This window comes from Pinus tabuliformis, chromosome 1_1 (assembly GCF_031772625.1).
Source record: "Pinus tabuliformis cultivar Carrire ecotype Pingquan chromosome 1_1, CPIR1, whole genome shotgun sequence".
Taxonomy (NCBI): Eukaryota; Viridiplantae; Streptophyta; class Pinopsida; order Pinales; family Pinaceae; genus Pinus; species Pinus tabuliformis.
Genome location: NC_142297.1, coordinates 890,810,414 through 890,837,616, shown reverse-complemented (window position 1 = coordinate 890,837,616; position 27,203 = coordinate 890,810,414). Strand labels below are relative to the sequence as shown.

The 27,203-nt window shown below is 38.4% G+C and overlaps 1 pseudogene; it reads right to left on the bottom strand.

Moving 5' to 3' along the window:
- Positions 1 to 510: 510 nt before the first annotated feature.
- On the bottom strand, positions 511 to 25,785 carry LOC149217252 (putative receptor-like protein kinase At1g11050 pseudogene; annotated as a pseudogene).
- Positions 25,786 to 27,203: the final 1,418 nt, after the last annotated feature.

The window sequence follows — 27,203 nt, the reverse complement described above, 5'->3', positions numbered from 1 at the left end:
TGATTCACCAAAATGAAAACTTTTGATCCCATGCCCACTACTAAAATATAATTTCAATAAATACATGAGAGACGTGAATGCATGAGCTTCATAACAATAAAATTATGTTTTCATATAAAAATGATAACAATTTTTTTTTTAAACACTGTGATATACAGAACGATGGTTAATATATTTTGTTTTTTAAAGGGTAATAAAAAAACATAAAACTTAAAAAATAATGACAAAAAGAACCTATTATGAAAAGTCTAGAGAAATAATTTCCGGCTTCAAATTTGAAAAGTAATTTTTTATTTATATGGGAAATAATTTTAGATCAGAAAATAATTATTTTTTATTTAATTTGTTTTTTCAATTAAATGTGAATATATAAATAAATTTGTGCCCCGCACTAAATAGCTTTGAGGGGCTCTGACTAATTCAAATTTGAACCCTTCACTAACATTTAAGAGCCATCGCTGAGATCGGTTATTACAAACAATAATCACAAGATTTCATAGATACTACAAGTCAAGTCGCTGAACCGGCCATGTTCTTCCACAGTCCAAACTGTCGTCGCGACTCGCCTTCGTATCCGGGCACCTCTGTTATGGAGATCCGATCGAGAGTCGCAGTCGCAGAAAAATAGAGAGTAGTTTCGCCGTTACCATGGTTAAGCGACTCGTGCGTGAGAGGAAAAGGCCTATCGGGTATGTCCGGAATCTCAATGTCCCCTTCCAACATCTTCAAAGCTTCTACCATCGTCGGTCTGAAAGCCACCATAACATGGGCGCACAGAATACCCACTGTAACAAATTTCACCATGCTTCGCTCTACCCCACTGTGACGGATTCTTTCATCTACCACTTCCAGAGCTTTGCCCGCTTTCAAAAGGCTCCATGCCCAATCCGTAATAAGGTAATCGGAGGTTGATTCCAGCGTGGTATCAAAAGCCTTTCTGCCGCTCATGATCTCCAACAACAGAGCTCCGAAACTATAGACATCGCTCTTTTCTGTAAGTTGGCCGTAGAGAGCGTATTCAGGGGCCAAGTAGCCGTGCGTCCCTGCTACCCTCGTGGTCAAGTGGGATCCTCCGTCTTTACTCATAATCCTTGCAAGGCCGAAGTCGGACACAAGGGCATTCATCTCGTCGTCCAGCAGAATGTTAGTGGGTTTGATATCTCTGTGATAAATGGCGGGCTGAACACCGTGGTGAAGATAAGCCAGGCCCTTGGCGATACCCAGGACGATGTTTTTCCGCTGCTGCCAGCTCAAAAAAGCCGAGACGATGTGATCGTTAAGGTGCCATTGCGCATGTAATCGTAAATCAAGAACCGCTGGTGCCCCCCCATGTCGCTGGCAACACAGCATCCTCTCAAAACCACGAGATTCCGGTGCCTGATATCATTAATAATTTTCACTTCGTTTAAGAAATCTGCATCTCCGTCGGCAGAGCAGTTCTTGATTCTCTTCACGGCGATCCTCTGTCCATCGGCAAGCGTTCCGTTGTACACTGTCCCGAATCCCCCTTGACCGATGCGATTGGCCTCGCTGAAATTTTGGGTCGCGGCTTTGATCTACTGGATGCTGAACCACACTGCGCCCGTGTTGCGTCTGACCCTGACGGTTGTTCTTAAAAGGTCTCTGTTCCGCCTTAAAAACTGCCGGTGCGCAGCGCCACGGTTCCTCCTCTCCCGAAGTAGATAAACTATCACAAACGCCGAAACGGAAACGACAATAATCGCAGCTGCCGTACAAGTGGAGATCAAAATAGGGGTGGAAATAGGAGTTGCCTGCCATGGTCGTGTCTGCCGGGTTCCACTAATAATCACGTGGTTTGATGTAAGCTCAAGAAAATCCTTTTATTCAACCTGTAGTAAAAACTTTACTGACGTTACATTGATGACACTTCAATGCAGAGGCTTGCATGACGTTCAATGCCACTGATTACAACGATTGCGGCTGATAGATTTATTTTAGTAATTGAATATTCGAGATGCAAACTACTTTTGAACTCAAAAGAGATTTGAGCTATTTTTGGCAATAATATGGATATAAATTTATTCTTATTTTTATTAAAATGTTGAGATTAAAGTAATGAGGAGTAATGAGATAGAAGATTCAGATATATCTCAAAATTATAATTTTTTTTTTAGATTTTTACATTTTAATAGTAGAAAATGTTAAAATAAAATATTTATAAATATTTTGATTGTGAAATAAATTATGATTTTTAGGTTTTATATGTAAATAATACCATGGTAAATTTGAGATAAATATTGATAGTTAATCTTGTTATATTATAAGTATTAGGTTTTTATGTGTTTATTAATTAAATTTATATATAATTACAAAATTATATTAGTAGATTTTTAAATTATTGTTAGTTTAGCTTTGATCAATATAACTTATAATATTTAATTTTTAAAAATATTTTTTTTGATCCATGAGCATCATAACATTTTTATGTAATATTTGTATTCCATGCAATTTCTAGAAGTTTAATTTAGGTTGAGTGAATGTGAGGTGTTTTTTTTTAATAAATGGTTTATTAGCCAAGTGTAACTTCCAATCATCCCTAGTTTGAGAAGTAACTTTTGGATAGGATTTGCTTTTCTATTTTGTTGATTTAGATCCATTTTTATGGATCTAACAAGATATTGGTGTAACTAAAATTTGTGGCCACATTATTAATAAAAAGGATTGCCTGTGAGAGTAGGGCAGGGAGAGAGCGAGTGTGTTAATTTCTTATTTTTCAAAAGTTTTGCACCGAATGAATAATTATCGAGATGTTGTGTTGAGTGATTGCATAAGTGCCTACTAAGGCATAGAGCTGCATAAAGGAGCCAGAGGAGCACATAGGGCCGAGAGGAATTGATTGGGCAGAGACAGAAATAACTCGGGAGAGGCCTGCAACTTGTCCACTTAAGCGCCAGGAGGAGATCGTCAACAGACGAGAGTGGGAGACAGAAAAATCTCCATCAACCGAAGTTGTCAACCTTGGAGGTAAAAACCCGGAAGAACAACTTGGGAACCTAGATCTAAGTGATTAGGAAGAGTAATGTCGAGTTGACTAAGCATCAGGTAGACATGGCTAGCTGGGTCCGCCCGAAATTCATACGGGAGGAGCCAACCAAAACCCAAGTAGACGCGACCAGGAAGGAAGGGACTATGTTTAAAACCTAATTCTATGTGACCGGTTAGAAAGAACCGGGACACGTCACCCCGATAGTGAGAACTGGAGGGAGAGCATCTACGATTTCATATTACAATAGGCCGATGACCCGTAGGTTTGGTGAAACTCGAAGATATCATATGGAATATAGAACTTCATCATTGGGTTGGAATAAAGCAGGGGGAGCCCACCGGGCTGCTGCCTAACCCGACTATAAACTTTGAGGGCTCCCAGGCTACATGTAAGGCTTTAAAGGTCGGGACACATTGGTAGGATTCTCCCGCTATTTCTTATTTTCCCTTTATGAATGTTACCCATGCTTGGCTTATACATGCAGAGTGTATAGCACTAAGTAGCAATGTTTGGTAAATACATGCTTAGTGTATAATGTTGCTTCGAAGGTTGAAGTTAAGATTTTTGGCTCTAAGGGCTATTGTACAAAATTTTGACTCTGGAGGCTATACTAAGCACATTTCACTAAGGGAACCAACTCGTAAGGGGGGAAATTATGAAAATATAATGGTAGATTTGCATCAGGTGCTGCCAAAGTAGTAAGATCTCTAGAAGAAGTAAGTAAAGTTTTATTTAATTGATTGCAATTTATTATGTGACTGGTCTATTTGTCAAAAATAGCATTTGGAAATGGAAGAGGTAGAGGTCGAGGAAGAGGTTGACTAGATACAAATGCAGAGTTAAGGGACAAAGTGAGGACTCTTAGGTGAAGGCTAGAAGCCATGGAGGCTACCAGACAACATGATCACACAGGAGATACCAGTGAGGAAGAAGATTCGTTGATGACACTAATGTAAATTGGCCTCATGGGGACAAGAAATTGAGTAACTTCCTAGACCACCTTAACAGTTTATCTAATGACATCAAATTCACAATGGAAGTAGAAGAAAACAATAGTATCTCGTTCCTGGACATTCTCCTCCTTATAAATAAAGATGGATCACTTAGTCATAAGGTATTTAGAAAGAAAGCACACACTGATAACTACCTTCATGGGGAATCTCACCATCACCCAACTCAAAAGATAGGGGTACTCAAAACCTTCTTCACTAGAGCTTTAAGAATATCTTCCACCAATCATGTTGAAGAAGAAATTGAGTATTTAAGAAAGGTATTTTTAGGCATTGGGTATAAAAATAAAGACATCATTAAAACCATCAAAAGAGCTAAAACCAAAAATCAAGTTAGACCCCTTGCAACATACTCTCAAGATTCTAACAATAAAGCCTATCTTCCTTTCATTCAAGGAGTCACTGATAAACTTGCCAAGGTTCTCATAAAGAAAGGGATTGAAACCTCTTTTAAACCCTTAACTACCATAAGACATAATATGAGATATGTTAAAGATAGTCTGGATCACCTCCAGCAAAAAGGTGTTTACAAAGTCATGTGTTTGTGTGGGAATTGTTACATTGGAGAGACCGAGAGGTCCTTTAAATAAGGCAAAAAGAACATGGTGTTGACATAAAATATAGGAGAACCAAGTCTTCGGCACTTGTAGAACACTCAGCCAAGACATGTCACCACATATGCCTTGAAGACTCTAAAATAATAGCTAAAGAGAAGCATCAATACAAACGAAAATTTCAGGAAGCTCTTGAAATTATAAACCATCCTCAAAATCTGAATAGAGATGGAGGCCTGGAAGTAGGTAGAAGTTGGATTCATGTACTTAACTCAAAACACTTGAAATCTCATCCATAACTAAACCTTATACAATTTCACCTTTTCCATGTCATATCCATCTTCCTCATTCTCATCTTCCTCTTATTCATCTTCCCCTCATACATCTCTTCCTGACCTCCCTTCCCACATCCTTCCATTCCTCCTTTAATTAATTTTGCTAACTTATATTAAGAAAAATTCATCCCTTTAATTATAATATACTAATATCTTATTAATATTAGGTTAATTCTTTAAATATAACTACTAACTTTATTCCTTAATATAATAATAACATTCATCAATTATTATTAATCCTTATCATTTAATCCCCTTAATATATCATTATTATTAATAGTTATATTCCATCCTTATAATTATTATTAATAGTGGCTTAAATTAGTATAATGTTTATTAATCTAGTTAATAATATAATTATTATATTATTAATTAAACTTCATTATTAGTAATAATTATTACCAATAATGAAGATAATTAATTCTCATAATAATATATTCTTATCTTTATTAATTCACCATTATCCTAGATATAATCTTTATTAATAATTATTATTATCATTAGCTATCTCCATTACTAATTATTTCCTTAACTTTTAAACTTTTTCTTTGTTCTTTTTTCTTTTTTCTTTTCCTATTTTATTAATGAATTAAGGTCTTTTGGTCACCCATTTCTCTCTGCTCAACCTTCCTTTCACTATTTATTCCCTTCTTCCTCTCTCTTCTCTGTGGATTTGTCCTGATGATGAGTCTTGTTGTAGACTTGAAATATCGAAATAAAAATGAGTATTGTGGTTAATATTATGAATAATCATTCTCAAAAAGAAGAACTTCCATAAGAGAAAGAGGAGAGAGTTGAAGAACCCGAAAAAATTAGCTTTATAAAGTCAGTTTTTGGTCCAGGTTTCATGTCAAAGGAAGAAGTACCTACATACAGTAGCAGTTTGGATCCAAAATAATTAATAGTTTGGATCAATGCCATGAACAAGCATTTTGAGAATGCAGAGGTGCCGGAAGACAAGTAAGTGAGATTTGTTGATACAAAGCTAAAATGACATGTGACTTTATGGTGGGACAGAGTGCAAGAAGAAAGGCCTTAAAGCACAAAGCCAAGATCAAAATTTGGAGCAAGATGACTGCTAAATTAAAACATAAGTTCCTTCCTAAAGGTTATCAATTAATTTTGTTGAGAAAGATGCAGAATCTCAAGCAAAAGGCAATGATTGTGAGGGAGTATATGGTGGAATTTTATAAATTAAATATTAGATCAAGGTACATCGAGGATACACTTGAGAGAGTTGACACGTATATCAATGGATTGCAGTTTGATATTAAAGATGAATTAAGCTTAATGTCCTTGAGATATATTGAGGAAGCATACTAGGTTGCATTGAAGGCTAAGGAGAAGTTGACGAGAAAGCAATATTAGAAGATGAGAACAAGAAGTGTTGGAACAAAAGTGAAGTAGCAAAAGGGAGAAGCTAGCAGCTCAAACCAGAAATCACCATCAGAAAAAACTAGCGATGTGACAGGACAGAGGACTCCTTCAAGAGGAAGAGGCAGAGGTAGACATAAGGTGATATGTTTCACTTGTGGAAAGTTGGGACATTATTCCTTTGAATGTCAAGAAAAAGTTGGAAAATAAAAGGGGGAACATTTAGCAAAAACCAAGCCAAAAACTGAACTTCCAAATGTAGCTAAAGAATGTGTCAACTCACTAGAAGAAGGAGAATCTCTACTCCTGAAGCAAGTGTTGGATGCAGATGAACTCAAGCAAAGAAGAAGGTTATTTAGGAAACATGCAAGAAAAAAGGTAAATGTTGCAAATTAATTATTAATAATGGAAGTATTGATAATTTGGTTTCTACAGAGATGGTGGAGAAGTTGCAGTTGGATAGAATGCCACATTCTGCACCATACAAAGTTTCATGGTTACAAAAGGGACAACAAATGTTGGTGAATGATAAATTCCAAGTGGAGTTCAAAATTGGAAAACATAAAGAACATGTTCTCTTTCATATTGTGCATATGGATACTTGCCATGTCTTGCTTATAAGACTCTGGAAGTGTCACAAAAGAGTGAGTTATGATGGGAGGATGAACACTTATAGTTTTGAGAAGGATGGACAAAGCCATATGTTATTTCCTATAAAATCTAAATGTACCAGAGAGGCAATGGCTCAAAGCATATTATTGATGAGTGACAAATAATTGATTACTAATTGTATAAAAAATAGGAAGTAAGAGCAATTAGGTGAAGGAGAGGTGACCAATTTTCCTTCAATAAACCAAAATTTATTTAATTTTGAAGATCAAATGTGTCATGAACAGGTGTAAAAAAAAATGTAAAATTAACAGTGCTTTCAATAGAAGAAATGGTCATGTCTGAAGAAGTTTGAATTAATGAACAACAGTTCACAGTTTTAAAGAAAAATGGACAAGAGAATTTGGGAAAGAATGTTGCAAGTGATAAAGTAGAAAAGAGTCTTGAATAGGAAGATGACATGGAACAACAAAGCCATCATGTATAGTCTCAATTGATCCTTGCAGTTTGATGTAGAAGCATCCGACACTCTTAATCAAATGAGGAATCCAAAGCGGAGCAAGGAGGACATGGACCATCGAAGCTAAACGGGACAAATTCTGTTTTAATAGAGCTAGGTTGATGGACTTAATTAAATGTAATCTGCCATATGTATACGAATAGAGAGATTTAGGGGTTGTTGAGGAAATAAAGGAGAGGATTGATCGGATCCTTCCAGTGGTCCGATCCAATATTCCTGTAACGATGAACCTACGTGTTCTATATATATATCGTGAGATAGATAGGGGAGATATAGAGAGACAACGAGAAAATAATAGAAATTGTGTAACAGAGTTAGATAAAATGTAGTCGAGGGGAGAACTGTGACTAAGGCTGAAATGCCTTAGGATGTAATCATACTGTGTATAGTGAATAGATGATGTGTTCTGTGGATTTCCGTGTGTGTTTATGTAATAATGCCTTTTCATGTTATCTCTGTATATATGCTATGATGGCTTAAATCCTGTGTTGCGAGATTGTTGGTTGAACATCGATCAGTTTAGGATCAATGGAAATCTAAAGATATCATAATGAATTGTTGTATAAGTGTCAGAATGTATTAACAGTGTAAAGACAGGGCATACGACAGAGGAACTCGATTAAAGTGTAGAATCCATCAAATGGAAGATGAATGAGAGAATGCAGGAGATCCATTGGATCTCATAGATCAACGTTCATCGCATGGCGGAGATGTGAGGGCATCAATTCATGAAGAAGTGGTTTCACAATAGGAAGTGGTATTTCAGGCAGCCTCAAAACCATAAGTGGTAAAAAGGACTAGTCACCCAATTCCATTCAGTGGAGGACACATAGCACAAGGTTGGAGAGAGGAAACTGCTTTATCAGGTGGTTAATCCCCATGCTTGTTGTCTACCCGAAATCCTTGTGAGCCGTTAGATCCATTGAGTGCAGATCGACAGTGGAGGATTGACATGCAAGTTGTTTGAACGACGATCAGAGATCGGGCCTATCGGAGTTCGGAGGAGTAGTGCAGCTGAAAAGCGAAGGATGAGTGGACCTGATGATAATTATAGATGTGGGCTTATAGATTTTGAAGTCTAGCCCAAGGTTTCAAGCGGGGTTTTCCTTCATTTTTGTGTTTTCTGTGTATTGTGTCAAAATGGTGTGGTCCTGGTTTTTAACGAAAAATCAATTAAGTTGGGTTATTCCGATTTAAATGCTTATGGCCTAAGCGAATGAATAATGCTTCTGATAGATTTGTGGGCCATAACCCACAGGCCTCAGGATCGAAATTTGTAAATGAAAGGGATTTTTCCTTACCCCCAAAATCTCCTTTCATCATTTGGTATCAGAGAAGGGAAAGGTTAAGGGAAAGATTTCTTGTGAGAAGAAGGAAGAATGCAAGCAGAAGGAGAAAGAGGTACAGTTGTTGAAGTATGGTGAGTTTATGGTCTTACTGTCGTGCAGAGAATGACAACAGAAGGCGAGAAGACTTGCAACAACCTAGAGCAAGGAGTGCTCAATTGGTTCCAGAGGAGAGAACAAGAAGGATGCCAACAAACTAAAGCTCAGAGGAGAAATCTTGGTGAGGTATCATGTAGCAGAGGAAGAATATTACTACAAACGTTGGTTGTAGTTCACAGAAGATCATGAAGGCAGTTCCATAGAGAAGTGGGTAGAATTGCTAAGGATAAGGAGAAGCATATGACTAGGAGGTTATAAATTTTTGTACCTTGGGAGTCTGATGCAGGAGCATCCGACACTCTTAATCAAAAAAGGAATCCAAAGCGAAGCAAGGAGGATGTGGACCATTAGAGCTAAACAGGGGACAAATTATGTTTTAATAGAGCTAGTTTGATGGACTTAATTAAATGTAATATGCCATATCTATACGAATATAGAGATTTAGGGGTTGTTGAGGAAATCAAGAAGAGGATTGATCGGATCCTTCCAGTGATCCAATCCAATATTCCTGTAACAATGAACCTGCATGTTCTATATATATATCATGAGACAGATAGGGGAGATATAGAGAGACATAGAGCAAATAATAGAAATTGTGTAACAGAGTTAGATAAAATGTAGTCAAGGGAAGAACTGTCACTAAGGCTGAAATGCCTTAGGTTGTATGTTAGGGTCCCACCCTAACCCCCTTATTTATGTAATGGGATCACGTCATAGTCAAGAGTCAATAAAGCTCGTATTAATAATTGTAAGTGGTTAATCCGCAATTAATGATGGGACCACAGTTAGTTGCAAATGGGCCGTAGTATTAGATAGATGGTATTAATAAAACCCACGGTATTGGTCCGTGGTATTGCATGTATGAGTCATATATAAAGGATAGAGACTCCCTACGAGGAGCATCGTGTCTTATTTTGTAATCGAGCTCTGCTCTATTAGAGGTTGCCCCCTCGAAGAGGAAAGTGAACATTACTCTCTGAATAATAAAATCATTGCTATTCTGTGTTCTGGGTATCTTTTCTTCGCATATTCTGTATTTGGGTATCATTTTGCAGGTTAAGAGCATAACAAGTGGTATCAGAGCACTTTCCAAGGCCGGTGGGATCTCCATTTCTTAGCAAATTTTTTTTTGGCTAGAGACGTGTTCTGGCATCTTTAAACCACGGGATCTGTCGTTGAGCGCATAAACATGCAGATTTGGGGAGGCATGCACGCAGGAAATACAAGAGGTGGTCAAGTCTATTGGACTCCCTTGTAACCCCTATGGGTACCCCTTCGAGTAGTAGAGCATTAGACAGAACCGCGCACGGACTGTCTTCCACGTACCCTCTAGGTATATCGGAAGCCCCCTAGGCTCCCTTGAAACCTCGCCATAGATAAACCATCGGTCATCTTGTGGCTACAGTACACCGAGAACAACACTCAGAGAGATTACTCGCCCGTACGATAGGGTAGTCGGGTTGTACGGCTAAGGGTACAGTCGATCCTCCTTAGTTAGAGCCCTAAAACATTGGGCCAAGTACTACTGCCAGACCCTTATGTATATTGCGATCTGTAGCACCTGACACTCCTCAAGACCATAGTTCCCTTTTCTATCGGGGGATCACACATCATCTCTTCCAGATCCTCTTGTGCAAAGGGGTGCAGCAGCAGCAGACATCAGTCCCGCAGTCTCGAGTTCGCAGATCAGCCATTCCGATCTATTAGATCCATCAGATCCGCAACAGCAGTCTGTTCTGCCGCCCAGAGCTATCAGATCCGCCATTTAGATCTCTCAGATCCACCAGATCCGAGTCGTTGTGAAGGGTTCCTATACCAGGGTATACTTTTCGTAGGACTTTTGGCCGATGAGCTGAGCATGGTGGTACCATTCACTTCTTAGTGAAATTTTTTTTTAGGCGGTCCCAATTTTAGAAAAATCAGGTTGGTGTATGGTAGAAACTAGAGCTCAAGCGATGGCCAATGAAAGGATGGACAAAATTGAAGAATCAGTGCAAAACCTCCACATTTAGCTTAGCGGACTATGTAGCATGGTCGAGAAAATAATCCCGAAGGGCAAGGAGCAAGCCCACGTGGAGGCGTATAATGGCAATGGACACAATGAGGGTGAGTCTAGCCACTCTCCTCACGTCTGGCACACCCACCAACAACCCAATCAGCGACCTCCCAAGTTGGACATGCATAAATTTGACGGTTCTCACCCATCGACATGGATAGCACAAATGAAGCAGTATTTCAAACTGAATCACATCTTAGATGATGAGACTCAGCTTATGTTGGGGAGCATGTACTTGGACAATGAAAGGTGGCAATGGTGGGAATGGCATCAACGTTGCACTGGACCTTTTAGGACTTGGACCAAATTCACCAAAGCTCTTCAAGACCGCTTTGACCAGGAATCATCCTTTTTGGGTCGTCTTACTAAGCTCCGACAGAATGGTACAACGGATGAATATATTACAGCTTTTGAAGCCTTAGTCTTCCGCACTTGGGGTCTCTTAGATGTGTTCTACACGGAATGTTTTATCAGCGGTCTTAAAGAAGCTATCAAAGCCCAAGTCCTACTACACCACCCTCCCACATGGACGGAGGCTTGCAAGGTAGCTCGTAACGTGGAACGTGCATTAGCAGCCCAATACAGTCGCCCAAATTTCTCCGCTAAAGGTCACCCCCCACAGGCTCACAACACGACTCAAACACTTAAGGTCCAAAAGGTGTCACCTGCGGAAATGGCCGAAAGAAGAAAGCAAGGCCTATGTTACTACTGTGATGAAAAATACTCCCCAGGTCATAAATGCAAGGAGCCCAAATTTTTTCAAATTGATGCCACTGACTACAGCTCAACAGAGGAAGATCCACCACTTGAGGAACCTGAGCCGCTAGAAGAAGACAACCAAAAGGACAATGTCTCTGACGAACCAGTTATTTCGTTGCATGCTTTGGCAGGGATTTCTTCCCCTCAAAATCTCAAAATCAGAGGTTTTATTAAACATCGCCCAGTAGTAGTCTTGATTGATAGTGGAAGTACACATAATTTCATCCATCAAAAAGTTGCAGAAGCAGTGCATTGTTTTGTACGAGCAGTTTCTAACTTCCAAGTTCAAATTGCGGATGGAGGCACAATGAAATGTGAAGGCCACTGTGAAAATGTCAAACTTCAAATGGGGGATTATCAGTTGAAAACCCACATGTTTTCTGTCCACATGGGGGGTTGCGACATTTTCCTCGGCGCTGAATGGCTCCGCACTCTTGGGCCAATCACAATGGATTTCCAAGAGTTATATATGAGTTTTAAGCAGAACAACTACACACATACCCTCTATGGACTCCAGGCGGGAGCCCCCTCTATCATCAGCTCGCATAGGATGGAAAAATTGTTAAAAAAGGGCAATCATGGAGTTGCAGCTCAATTTAATGCCATCCAGGCAGTCGAAACCAAGCCTCTGCCAATTCATCCTGAGATGCAACAGATTTTAAATAACCATCTGCCGGTCTTTGACAAGCCTCATGAGCTTCCACCCTCGTGAGGGGAACATGATCATAGCATCACCTTGGTTCCAGGGGCCCAACCCCCAAATGTGCGCCCATACAGATATCCGTTCACCCAAAAGAATGAAATAGAAAAATAAATCAAGGAACTTTTGGAAGCAGGTGTCATTTGTCCCAGCATTAGTCCTTATTCATCCCCAGTGGTCATGGTGCTCAAGAAAGATGGGGAGTGGCGGATGTGTCCCGACTTCAGGGCCCATTCCGGCATCAATTTGGATGGAGGTTTCTATGGATTTCATTACAGGTCTTCCAAAGTCAGGGAACAAGTCAGTCATCATGGTGGTTGTGGACCGACTGTCGAAGTATGCTCATTTGTGCACCCTACCCCACCCGTTTACACCAACTTTGGTCGCTCAATCTTTCATGGATCAAATCTTCAAATTGCATGGCATGCCCACTTCTATTGTGTCTGACCGCGACCCGATCTTCACCAATAATTTTTGGCAGGAACTCTTCAGGATACAAGGCACTCAACTAAAACTCAGTACTTCTTATCATCCGCAAACGGATGGTCAAACCGAAGCCGTCAACAAATGTCTAGAAACCTACCTTAGGTGTTTCACTTCAGAAAAGCAACACCTTTGGGTATAGTGGTTACCTCTGGTTGAATGGTGGTATAACACCAACTATCATGCCACCACCAAAATGACTCCCTATGAAGCAGTATATGGTCAACTCCCGCCTTCACCTACTTCGTATCTCAAGGGGTGCTCAAAAGTACAAGCAGTGGATCAACTCCTACAACACCGCGCAACCATGCTCGCCCATCTTCGAGAGAATCTTCATCAAGCTCAGAACCGCATGAAGCAACAGGTAGACCAGCATCGCTCAGAGCACCAATTTCAAGAAGGGGATCAGGTCTTTTTACGGCTACAACCATATAAGAAAACATCACTCAAAGACAAGGGGTGTCAGAAACTATCTCCCAAATTCTACGGACCATATCAAGTACTTCAGCACATTGGAGAAGTGGCTTACAAGTTGGCCTTGCCACCTACTGCAAAAATCCATCCAGTTTTCCATGTCTCATGCCTCAAGAAAGTGATTGGGAACAATTGCAGAATTTAGACTAGTCTACCTGAATTGGACGAAGAAGGGTCCATCTGGCTTCAACCCGAACAGGTCCTAAACACACGAGACAAGAAATTACGCGGCCGCATGATTAAGGAAGTCCTCGTCAAATGGAAAGATACCTCTCCGGAAGATGCAACTTGGGAACCAACCACTATTCTTCAGCAGTTTCCGCAGCTTCAACCTTGAGGACAAGGCTAGTCTTAAGGGGGAGGGCATGTTACGGTCCCACCCTAACCCCCTTATTTATGTAATGGGATCACGTCATAGTCAAGATTCAATAAAGCCCATATTAATAATTGTAAGTGGTTAATCCGCAATTAATGACGGACCACAATTAGTTGCAAATGGCCATAGTATTAGATAGATGGTATTAATAAAACCCACGGTATTGGTCCGTGGTATTGCATGTATGAGTCATATATAAAGGATAGAGACTCCCTGCGAGGAGCATCGTGTCTTATTTTGTAATCGAGCTCTGCTCTATTGGAGGTTGCCCCCTCGAAGAGGCAAGTGAACATTACTCTCTGAATAATAAAATCATTGCTATTCTGTATTCTGGGTATCTTTTCTTCGCATATTCTGTATTTGTAGGTTTTGACCCTGTACAGAAATTACCTGCATACGAATTCTTAAACAAAGAAAATAAACAATGCGAGAGCATAACCCATAAAACACATATGCACAGAGATTTTTCCCTGGATCCCAAAACTGGGACTACCAGCTTGATTTTTCATTATGTTCCTTTCAATGTTACAATACATATTTATACATGCCGAAGCATCCAATACCATGGACCGAAAACCATCGCGTCCAATACCATGGACCGAAAACCATTGCGTTCAAAAACATGTGCGAAAATCATGCACAAAACCATAGGTGGGTCCGCCCAACCTAACATATGGTCCAAAACCAAAGACCCCATAAAGTGGGGTTACGGGTGCCCTTCAAACCCCCTATTAACTACGTGGAAAGAATATAACACAACCCAACAATCTCCCACTTGTTGTTTTCTTTCCACAGGGGGCCACAGGAGAGCTTAGTCATTTTTTCAGCCCTGAGATTCCCATTGCTTCTCTACACCAAGAGAACTTCTCAGAGCTCACAGATTTTGTCAATGCATCTGCAGTATTCTTCAAAGTGTCCACCTTTACCAGCAACACCTTTCTGTCTTCTATCATATCCCTCACAAAGTGATATTAACATCAATGTGCTTTGTCTTTGAATGATAAGCAGGGTTCTTTGCCAAGAAAATTGCACTTTGGCTGTCACAGTCTATTCTTATAGCTCCCTGTACTAACCCCATACTTGAACACAATCTCTGCAACCAAACTGCTTCCTTGCTTGCATGAGTGGCTGCCATGTATTCTGCCTCTGTAGTTGATAGTGCCACTACAGATTGTTTCTTACTCATCCAACTGACTGCACCTCCAAATAGGTTAAACACATACCCACTTGTAGATCTTCTCTGATCCAGATCTCCAGCCCAGTCTGCATCAACAAAGCCATGAATATCCAACACTCTGTCCAATCCTGGTCTTCCTTGGTAGCACAAACCATAATCACTAGTGCCACACAAATACCTGAAAACCCGCTTCACTGCTGTCCAGTGCTCCTTCCCAGGTTTTGACATAAACCTGCTCAATACTCCTACTGCATGTGCAATGTCTGGTCTAGTACAGACCATTGCATACATCAGGCTACCCACTGCACTTGCATATGGAACACGGGACATGTCCTCTTCCTCTTCTTGTGTCTTGGGACACTGTTTAGCAGATAACCTCACACCTACAGGAATAGGAACCTTCACTGGTTTACTATCCTGCATATTAAACCTCTGGAGTATTGTCTCGACATACTTCCTCTGGTTTAACCAGAGCTTCCTCTTTGACCGATCTCTTTTAATTTCCATGCCCAAAATATAGTTTGCAGCACCAAGATCTTTCATGTCGAATTTGGAGGACAATTGGGTCTTCAAATCCTGGATAATTTCTTTGTCATTTCCAACAGCAACATATCATCCACATACAAGACCAGATAAATAATACGGTCACCAATTAATTTAAAATACACACAATGATCTGCTTTGCTTCTGGTGAAGCCAAGTCCCCGTATAAATGTATCAAATTTTTGATACCACATCCTTGGTGACTGTTTTAACCCATACAGAGACTTCTTTAACTTGCATACCAGTTCTTTCTTACCCTTCACCGCAAAGCCTTCAGGTTGCTTCATGTAGATTTCCTCTTCCAAATCCCCGTGAAGAAATGTTGTCTTCACATCCATCTGTTCTACCTCAAAATCAAAAGCAGCAGCAACAGATAAAAGTAATCTAATAGAAGTTACCTTGGCAACAGGAGAAAAAATATCACCAAAATCAATTCCCGGCACCTGGGAATAACCTTTTGCTACCAACCGAGCTTTGTATTTCTCCACCTTTCCTTCTGCATTTGTCTTCTTCTTGAACACCCATTTGCTGCCAATGGGTTTCCTTCCAGCCGGCAACTCCACCAGATCCCAAGCCTCATTTTTGTGCAAAGATGCCATTTCATCAACCATGGCCTCTTTCCAGAGTTTTCCATCCTCTGAATCCACTGCTTCCTTCACAGTTCTGGGATCATTATCAGTAACAGACAAAGCAAAATTTGAACTGAAAGCAGATGGACTATACCTTTCTGGCTGCCTTCTTTCTCGAACTGATCTTCTCACAGCCAGAGTTTGTGGCTCTTCATCTTCTGATTCCTCCTCTGCTGCAGAGTCTGATTCTTCCTCCTTTGGCTCAAACTCTATCTTCTCAGGTTCCTTTGGTTGGACTTCATGTTGAATAACATCTTTTACCTCTCTGAACAACACATCTCGGCTGTACACAACCTTTCGTGTGACTGGGTTCCAAAGCTTATAACCCTTTAAACCATCCTTATACCCAATAAGAATGCACTTTTCAGATTTACTATCCAACTTGGTTCGTTTCTCCTTTGGAACATGTACATATGCATCACATCCAAATACCCTTAGATGTGAAAGAGAGGGTTTCTTACCAGTCCATACTTCTTGTGGAGTCTTATCCTCCAACGCTGATGAAGGTGATCTGTTGATTAGGTAACATGCAGTATTCACCGCCTCTGCCCAGAATTCCTGTCCTAACCCGACACCACTGAGCATGCTTCTTGCCCTTTCCATCAATGTCTTGTTCATTCTTTCTATGACTCCATTTTGCTGAGGTGTATATGGAGTAGTCTTCTGCCGTGCTATACCACATTTCTTACAAAATTCTTCAAATTCCTTGCTGCAAAATTCTCCACCATTATCTGTCCTCAGCACCTTTATCTTCTTCTCTGTCTGATTTTCCACCAGAGCCTTAAATTCTTTAAACCTGTCAAAGACTTCAGATTTCTTCTTAAGAAAATATATCCATGTATTCCTTGAGAAGTCATCTATGAATGATACATAGTACACAGACTTACCCAGTGATGGAACCTTCACAGGTCCAAACACATCACTGTGCACAAGCTCTAATATCTGTTTCGTCCTCTTACCACCAGAGGGGAAACTCACCCGATTCTGCTTCCCATATACACAATTTTCACAGAAATCAAAATCCAGAGAGCTATTATTCATACCTTCTACCATACCTTTACCATGAAGTATTCGAAGGCCCTTCTCTCCAATATGTCCAAGCCTTTGATGCCACAACATGGTCTTCTCTCCAGAGACCACTAGATTCTCTACTCCATTTTCAGGAACCATAGAACTATTGCACCCATCAACAACAGTGCTACCTTGCAGCTTGTACAAAGTTCCAATTCGAACTCCCCGCATTAATATCAGTGCTCCTCGAACCATCTTGCAGGTATCTTTCTCGAACACTGTCTTTACACCTGCATCATCCAACTTGCTTACAAAAATCAAATTTCTGGCCAATGCAGGAATATGTAGAACACCTGGAAGTGTTCTAATCCTTCCACCTTCCACCTTGCAGCTTCAACTTTACTTTTCCCCGACCAATGATTCTAGCCTTCCTATCATCTCCTAAGAAGACATCACCACCATCGTATTTTTCATACTCGCAGAACCACTCTCTATGGGGAGTGAAGTGAAAGGATGCACCTGAGTCAATCAACCATGCCTCATGATCTACATGTGTACTTGAAGAAGCCAAGTACACATCCCCACCTTCATCTGAGGTGGTTTTCGCCTCTGCAGAAGGAGCATCATCAGATCCCTTTCCTTTATCAGGAGCTTTAGATTTACAATCCCTTCTGAAGTGCCCTTCCTTTCCGCATTTCCAGCACACCACCTTTGTAGGTTTTCCTGGAGATTTAGATCTCCCTCTAGATTTAGATCTCCCACTCGATGACTTATTTTTGTTTCTGTTCTGGGACCGTCCTCGTACAGACAAGGCATCACCATTTTGGTTGTCCATATTTTTCCGTCTCATCTCCTCCATCAGCAAGGCTGAGACTATTTCATCAAACTGCAAAGCAGTTGCATTGCTACCTATTGCAATAACCAGACTATCCCACAAATCTGGTAGAGAACACAACAGACTGATGCACTTATCTTCATCTGAAATTTTAATATCAACAGATAATAATTGACTTACCACAGTATTAAATGCATTCAGATGCTCTGTCACCGAGTCTCCATCTTTCATCCTCAGGTTATACAGCTTTTTCCGCAGGAACAGTTTATTCACCAGAGACTTAGATAGGTACAAAGTCCCTAACTTGACCCACAAAGCGTTTGTCGTAGCTTCCCCTGATACATTCAGCAATACTGAATCCAAGACACACAATCGTATTGTGCTCTTTGCCTTCCGATCCAACTTCTTCCATTCTTCATCGGTCACTCCCGATGGTTTAGTACCCGGATCTACCACGATCCACTGATCTTTATCCACTAACAGATCCTCCATCTTGAGTTTCCACAACTCAAAATTCTGACCATTGAACTTCTCAATCTCTATCTTTCCACTGCTCGCCATCTTCTTTCACCACCAGAATCGATCTCGCAGATCTCCCACTGAACAGGGTCTACCACAGGCCCGAGCGAAACCCCTCAGCAACAAAGGCGTCCCCTTGAAGCCAAAACAGCTCCGATACCAAATGTAGGTTTTAACCTTGTACAGAAATTACCTGCATACGAATTCTTAAACAAAGAAAATAAACAATGCGAGAGCATAACCCATAAAACACATATGCACAGAGATTTTTCCCTGGATCCCAAAACTGGGACTACCAGCTTGATTTTTCATTATGTTCCTTTCAATGTTACAATACATATTTATACATGCCGAAGCATCCAATACCATGGACCGAAAACCATTGCGTCCAATACCATGGACCGAAAGCCATCGCGTCCAAAAAACATATGCGAAAATCACGCACAAAACCATAGGTGGGTCCGCCCAACCTAACATATGGTCCAAAACCAAAATTTTCCGGGGCGCTGCCCCGGACCCCATAAAGTGGGGTTACGGGTGCCCTTCAAACCCCCTATTAACTACGTGGAAAGAATATAACACAACCCAACAGTATTTGGGTATCATTTTACAGGTTAAGAGCATAACATTGTAATTGTACTATGTATAGTGAATAGATGATGTGTTCTGTGGATTTCCATGTGTGTTTATGTAATAATGCCTTTTCATGTTATTTGTGTATATATGCGATGATGGCTTAAATTCTGTGTTGCGAGATTGTTGATCGACCATCGATCACTGTAGGATCGATGGCGATTTAAAGATATCATAATGAATTGTTGTATACATGTCAGAATGTGTTAACAGTGTGAAGACAGGGTATATGGCAGAGGAACTGGATTAAAGCGCAGAATCCATCAAATGGCAGACAAATTGGAGAATGTAGGAGATCCGTTGGATCTCACAGATCAACAGTCATTGCATGGTAGAGATGTGAGGGTGTCAATTCATGAAGAAGTGGTTTCGCAACAGGAAGTGGTATTTTGGGCAGCCTCAAAACTATAAGTGGTAAAAAGGACTAGTCACCCGATTCCATTCAGCGGAGGACACGTAGCACAAGGTTGGAGAGAGGAAGCCGCTTTATCTGGCGGTTAATCCCCATGTTTGTTGTCTACTTGAAATCATTGTGAACCATCATATCCATTGAGTGCAGATCGATAGTGGAGGATTGACGTGCAAGTTATTTGACCAGTGATCGGAGACTAGGCTGATATGAGTTTGGAGGAGCAGAGTAGCTGAAAAGCGAAGAATGAGCGGACCCAACGATAATTATAGATGTAGGCTTATAGATTTTTAAGTCCGGCCCAAGGGTTCAAGTGGGGTTTTCCTTCGTTTCTGTGTTTCTTGTGTTTTGCGTCAAAATGGTGTGCTCCCGGTTTTTAACAAAAAATTGATTAAGTTGGGTTCTTCCGGTTTAAAGGCTTATGGCCTAAGCGAATGAATAACGCTTCCGATAGGTTTGTGGGCCATAACCCACAGGCCTCAAGATCGAAATTTATAAAGAAAGGGGAAATTGGTATACCCCAAAAACTCTTTTCATCACAGTTCCATGGATTTTAATTCTTAGATAGTGAAACGAATGGTCTGCCCAATCAAGGCAAAATAAATAAATAAAATTTATATTCCAAGAAAAATTCATAAGTGGATTGTTCAACTTAAGCCAATGAACCTATGGTGGAAGAAATGGATGAGAGGATTTCTTAAATGGGGGAACCAACCAAAGAAGAAACCTTGGGTATCTGCTGCATTATTATAGAAAAGTAGTGGATGGGGACCTCGTGAATAGGAGTCCATGAACAATTTGAATTTTGGGTGTATGATGCAAGAGCATCATAAATTTTTTATGTAATTTTTTTATTCCCTGTAATTTCTAGAAGTTTAAGTTAGTTTGAGTGAAATATGATGTGTTTTTTTAATAAATAGCTTATTATCCAAGTCTATATTCCAATCATCCAGAGATTGAGAGCTAACTTTTGGATAGGATTTGTTATTCTATTTTGTTGATTTAGATCATATTTTTATGGATCTAACCAAATATTGTTGTAACTAAAATTTCTGGCCACATTATTAATAAAAGGATTCTGTGAGAGTAAGGTAGGGAGAGAGCGAGTGCTAATTTCTTATTTTTCAAAAGCTTTGCACTGAAGGAATATTCTCTGCAATCCATTATTTTTTTCTTCTATAAATTAATAGTGTGCATATATTAATGTTTTTTTGGAGCTTTTCCAGGTATTGCATTGAGTGGTTGCAAAAGCACCTACAAGAGGCACAAATATGTATAAAGGAGACACATGAGCACATAGGGCTGAGAGGAATTGACTTGGTGAAGAAAGAAATAAGCCGATAGAGGCCTGCGGCTTGTCCACTTAAGTGCCGGGAGGAAATCATCAACAGGTAGGAGCGGGAGACGAAAAAAATATCCATGAGTCGGAGTTGTCAAGCCGGAGGTAAAAACCCGAAAGAACCACTTGGGAACCTAGATCTAAGCAACCAAGAAGAGGAACGTTGGGTCGACTAAGCGTCGGGCGGACGTGGTGAGTGGGGACAGCCTAAAAGTCATACGCTGAAGGAACCAACCAAAACCCAAGTCTACGTGACTGGTAAGGAAGGGACTGGGACATGTCATATCGTAGGATTATACCTCGACGGAATGTTTAAAACCGAAGTCTATGTGACCGGGTAGAAGGGACCACGACACGTCACCCCGATAATAAGAACTGGAGGGAGACTGCCGATAGTTTCATATTGCAATAGACCGGTAGCCCGGAGATTTGGTGAACTCGAAAGATATCATACAGAAGATAGAGGTTCATCTCTGGGTTGAAAGGGAGCGGGTGGAGCCCATTCGGCCACTGCCTAACCCGGATATAAACTTTGGGGGTGCCCAGGCTGCGCGATGGGCTTTAAAGGTCAGAACATGTCGACATGATTCTCTCGTTGTTGCTTATTTTCCCTTTATGAATGTTACCTGCACTTGGCTTATAGACGTGGAGTGTATAACACTAAGTGGCAACATTTGGTAAATACACGCTTATTGTATATTATTATTTTAAAAGCAATGTACTATTGTATAATTGATCTTTTTTCACCCTAACTCTTAGTTTTGGGTAATAAGTTAGTATATTGCAATAAATATGACTATTCACCCAATAAAAAAAATTATAGATCATAAAAACAATTTTATATGATACTTTTAATCATTTTTAAATATAAAGTAAAATAAAAGTATTTGAAATGTGATGATTTGCATTTTCAATGGATAAGACATTTATATTTTATGTAAATTATATATGTTATATAAAAGTTAGGAAATATGTTAAATAATAAAGATTTAATATAAATTTAGAAAATTATGTTATAAATAAATTTAATGGTAAAATAAGTAAGTAGAGAATCTATGGGATTTAGAATAGATGGTGATGGGGTGTACTATTAAGTTACTGTGATGTGAAGATTTGTGGGTAAAAATCCAGTCATACTAAAGGATGGTGTAGCCTAAGCCAATGCTATCCTAAAGTGATTTTGATGGCTTATATGCTTTTAGGTCGTAGTTTCTGTAAACTCTATGTAATCTCTAATGAACTCCCACTTGACAATTAAAAAAAACCAATAATTAGAAATTAATATGCAATTCACATGCCACTTAAATAAATTAGTTTTTTATTTATATTATCAACCAACTGCTTAAAACAAAAATAACAAAGATTATGAAAGAGTTCAGATTTTTTTTATGCATATTCAAAAGAAGAAATAGGTAAAGACATAACTATATAAAATTCTATGTTTTCATTGATATTTTTAAAAAGTATGTAAAGACACAACTATATAAAATTATATGTTTTTCATTATATTTTTAAAAATTACCTAAAAGTAAAAATAAAATTATATCAAATTTCATTTTCTCTAATCTTTTTAATTATTTTGCATATTTATTAATTACAAATCATTATATACTCCTCTTACTTTCTACTTCCATTTATATTTAAACATTTTTCCACTTTATTTCTTATCAAATTCCATTTTGATAATTCCATTTTCTCTTTATCCTTTTTAATTGTGTTACATCTTTAACTATCACAAACCATTATAAACACCTCTCACCTTTTACTTCCATCTTTATTTAAACTTTTACATTCATCTCTATTTAAATGGTTTCACTCTTTATTTCTTCTTGAATAAAAAAAAAATCAGAAGTTTAAAATAACCCATTCTACATTTCTATTCCCCTTCACTTCACCCCTCTCCCCTTTCTACCTGTATTCATATTAGAACATCTTCCCACTTTGTCTCTTCGTGAGTAAAGCGTCTAGATCCTTAAAGCTTCCACAAGCTATCTGAGAAGTTTATTGTAGGTGAGAGGAGCCCAATGGAACATATATATGTGAATATACCCCTGCTGTACATACTTTCACGACTTAAAGTTTGCACGCAAGGAATTAGTTTTCGTTTTTTGTAAATCAATTTATTAAACAATATATTTGCCAAATCTACAACAATATATTTTCTAAATCTGTAATGGTAAAATACACTTTTTAGAACAAGTTTTACAACAATTTATTTTCAAAATCCATAACGGTAAGATACAGAGATTTATTAAAACGTTTTACGCTGAGACATTGACTTTTTCACGATCACTATTTTGGTAATTTTCATTTACTATTATGTTATCTCGTTGTCTAATTAAATTATAATTTCTTTTCAATATAAATATAATATTTTTTTAAACAATTACAGAATAAAATAAAATTATATTAATGATGATTATTAATATTTATTAAAATTAATTTTTTTTATCAAGTTTAGAAATTAGAAATTATTAAAAAATTAAAATTTTATTTTTTTATTTAAAGAGTATTAAGATAAATTTTACAAAGTTACCATTATTTTTTTGAGTTAAAAAGTTAGAAAAGTTGATGGAGTGATACATTATTCAAAATTGAGATCTAATCTTAGTATATGTGAGACTTTTTAACAGAAAATGTTTTCACTCCTAATTTCATTATGTACCTCATGAGAATTGGTTCTTAGTCAACAATGTTTCTTTTTTCTTTAGCTTTATTGGAACATAGTCATACTTTTGAACTTCAAGATTAGGATTGATCACCACTTCATAATATCTTATTTTTTTCCTTTCTAACACTTTAAAGCGCCACATTTACTTTTATATCTTTATATTACGAAATAATATCTTCCTTTATTATCCCATGGTTTAGCAAAAACTAACATCCTTACGCCATCTTAGCTTAGGTCGAAATTGTTTTTGGTTCAAGTTAGAAGTAATTTTATAAAGCCTCTTACTTTCCATATTATTTAACTTATTCATATGCATTAGATATTTGGTTTATGTTCTCAATATTGGAAATATTTTCTGGTGACAAGGACATGAAAATAAGTATATCTTTTAATTTTGAGATTATATACTATAAAATTATTTTGTGCAACTATCTACCAGAATTGGGTCCACACATTTTGCATTTCCATCTATATAGAAAAATACATCCTTCAATTTTAACATTATAAACAATAAAATTCTTTTAAATGACTTCGATTAAATATTACATCTACAAACTTTAAATTAAAAAATTATTAAATAATTGTTTTTCTTATTCTATATCCAAAATCCAATTAATTTACAATATTTCCAACCCATAACAATCTTTTTACTTTCTGTTTATAATGATTATAAACACGTTTTTTCAAACAAATTATAATTTTAAATTCACCTCCCGTATTTTCATGGTCAGTAAACAAAATCTCAACACCAAAATTAAATTCTTGTTATTCACTTTTATATTTATATTATATATTCGACTTATTTAATAAAGTAGGTGGATGTCCTTTTCAGTTTATAGTAAAATTTCAATTCTGCAGTTCTTTCCTCAAGATTTGATTCCCTCCTGGGCAAGGGACATGTTATCAATGTCCACATCCCACCGAGCATGTTAGTCGATTTTGTCGAAGTGAAGAGACATTTACTGAAGGAGTAGTCTAACAAGGCGGAGGAATTTCTTGGTTTCCGTCACCACCTAGAAAAATGTTTGGCTCCAGCCACCGGAAATTCCTCCACCCTCCGCCACCTTTCGCGAGCTTTTCCATCCTCCACCACCGTTTCGCCCGCCACTGTTCAACATTAAATCGTGATATGATCTCATCTGACAGAATTCCTGGATTCCACCAGATTCTTGCTGCGAAGAGTTAATGCTCATTTCAATTCGAATTTTCCCCAAACCACAGGTTCTGTGGCTCCCCTAACCAATTTGCTCATTTCAATTCGAATTTTACGCAAACCGCGGGCTCTGTAGCTCCCCTAACCATTTCGACTCGGCGCAGAATTTTCATACCCACGCTCTGCAGCTCACCAGCTCACCAACTGACTCCGAGGGAAAACTCCACCTCGCGCTCTGCAGCTCACCACCCAGGCGACAGACAGGTAGCAAACCAAGCTCCCCATCACCAAGCGACAGACAGAGGCAGGTTCATTCATCCAATTCATTTTTGAATGCTCTTCAGTCTTTCACTGGATAAACTAAAATCAAATACCATGAAATGTTAATGAACTCTTCTTACCTTCCCACCGCTCCTGTTTCTTCACTATATTTGCTCAAAATCCTTGCACCCTCGGCTGTCCTCACCTTCTGGGCAACCTGTTTCACGTCGTGATTTCCCCTTTGACTAATCTCATCACTTTGAACAAGCTCCTCTTCTTCATCTCTTTCTTGCTGAAGTAAAGCTAAAAGCTCATGTTCCTACATGAAATTGTTTGCTCATAAATCAAATTCTATTACCCAATTATCCATTGTAAAACCCTCTATTGCCTATTAAAGACAATAGTCATCTATCTGACTATAATAAGATGAATTTAACAAAGTTTCTCATCTAGGATTTCTGTTGTTATATTTTCTAATTTTATTTAGACATTGTTGATCATGAATTACTATTGCAAGATAGATTCATGAAAGTAGTGCCAAAAAACTCAACTAACGAAGTTAAGAGACACAAGAGCTTAGTCAAAAGTAAAAGTTTACACCTTTAAGAAGCTAGATTTTGTTCGTTCTTGGTGAAACTGTCCTTTCTCAATCACAACACGCTCCAAATTCAACTTGTCAAATGCTACTTTGAGCATAAGGCACTATTTTTACAAATAACAGCGATTAGGAGATGTTTATGACATTAATCAAATTCCCTTTAATTGCTTGTATGAAAGTTTCAAAAGTAGACAAAGCAGATTGAGATACCTTACCTCAGCTGAGTGAGCTATGCAAAGCATGTAGACATGCACAGGTTCGGTTTGCCCAATCCTATGGCATTGATCCATAGATTGCAAATCCATTTTTGGATTCTATAAATATGCCAACAACCAATGTATCAAACATTTGCAAAAGCATGAAGGCTTTACAATGGGACTGCAAAATTACAAAACATGGCTCATAAAAAATAGGTTCCATGTTATGCACAAAATTAATGCTGATGCAAACCAAATCATGTCCAAGTATACAAATTTTTTTAGAAAAAGCCTGTGTTGATGCAATGGCATAAAAATAATTTTCTTACCAAGTCACTGTCATAAATGATGCAAGTATCTGCAGCAGTAAGATTAATCCCAAGTCCACTAGCACGTGTGCTTAGCAAAAAGACACGAAGTTTACTGTTTGGATCATTAAAATCTTTGATCTGAATCAAGTGCCATTTAGAAGGGGTAAATCAACCAACACATAAATTCATTAAAAAGTAAAACTAGGCATGTAAAAAAAAAAGTATTAAAGCTCTCTTAGGAATTGAGCCTAGTTCTGCCAACAACCAGAAGTCTAGTTCCAGAAATTGCTTCTTTGGGTAATTTTGTTATTCGACGCAATTTTAATTGACCAAGACAAAATCAAACTCATTTGAGTTTATGACATCAAAATCAAACAAATGATCGTATGCCAAAGAATAGAGAAGGCTTGAGAGCAACCTATCTTTACTTATCATCCAGTTTAACAGACCCATCAATGCGGCACATATTGCATCCGCTCTCACTCAAGCAGTAGTCTAGTAGGTCCAACACTCTTGTCCATTGCAAAAATATCAGAACCTGTCATCATCCTCCAATCTTGCAAATCAGGATTGCATGTGGTTAAGGTTTCAGAATGAACACCAAATCAAACAGAACCCAATCATATCAAGTATTGTGCTTTTCTCATATCTGCTGAGATCCTTGTCTCACACCTTATGATTATGAGTTCTTAAATGTTTTAGAAGCCTATCCAGAAGCTGAAATTGACCACATGGTTCCAACAATTTCTCTACTAGAGGATAGAGATCTGAAATAAATATAAATTCCAATCAGATGATATAAACCACAAGTCTTTTCATGTTGCATAATGAATGTAATCAATAAACTAAGAAAATGACAGGAAATGGCCTCAAAACCAAGGAGACATGACAGAGGAATACATGATATCTCAAACTGTGACTGCAAAAGATCTGGATGGTTGAAATTCTTGCATAGTTGAATCATCAGATTGTCCAGACTGGTTTTCACTACTCTACCTGTAGTCATGAAAATCCATCTGGTTGACTTTTGTACTTGCTAAAATAATAGTTAAGTTTTATTTATTGTGCATCAAAACTCTATTGTGTTAGGGGAGCTACAGAGCAACCAACATCAAGTGATGAGATATCTTTATGTATCAAACATGTTAAGGAATAACACAATGATGGATTGAGTGTTCATATGCACTAATAGTGAGTTACAAGCGAAGCATAGGG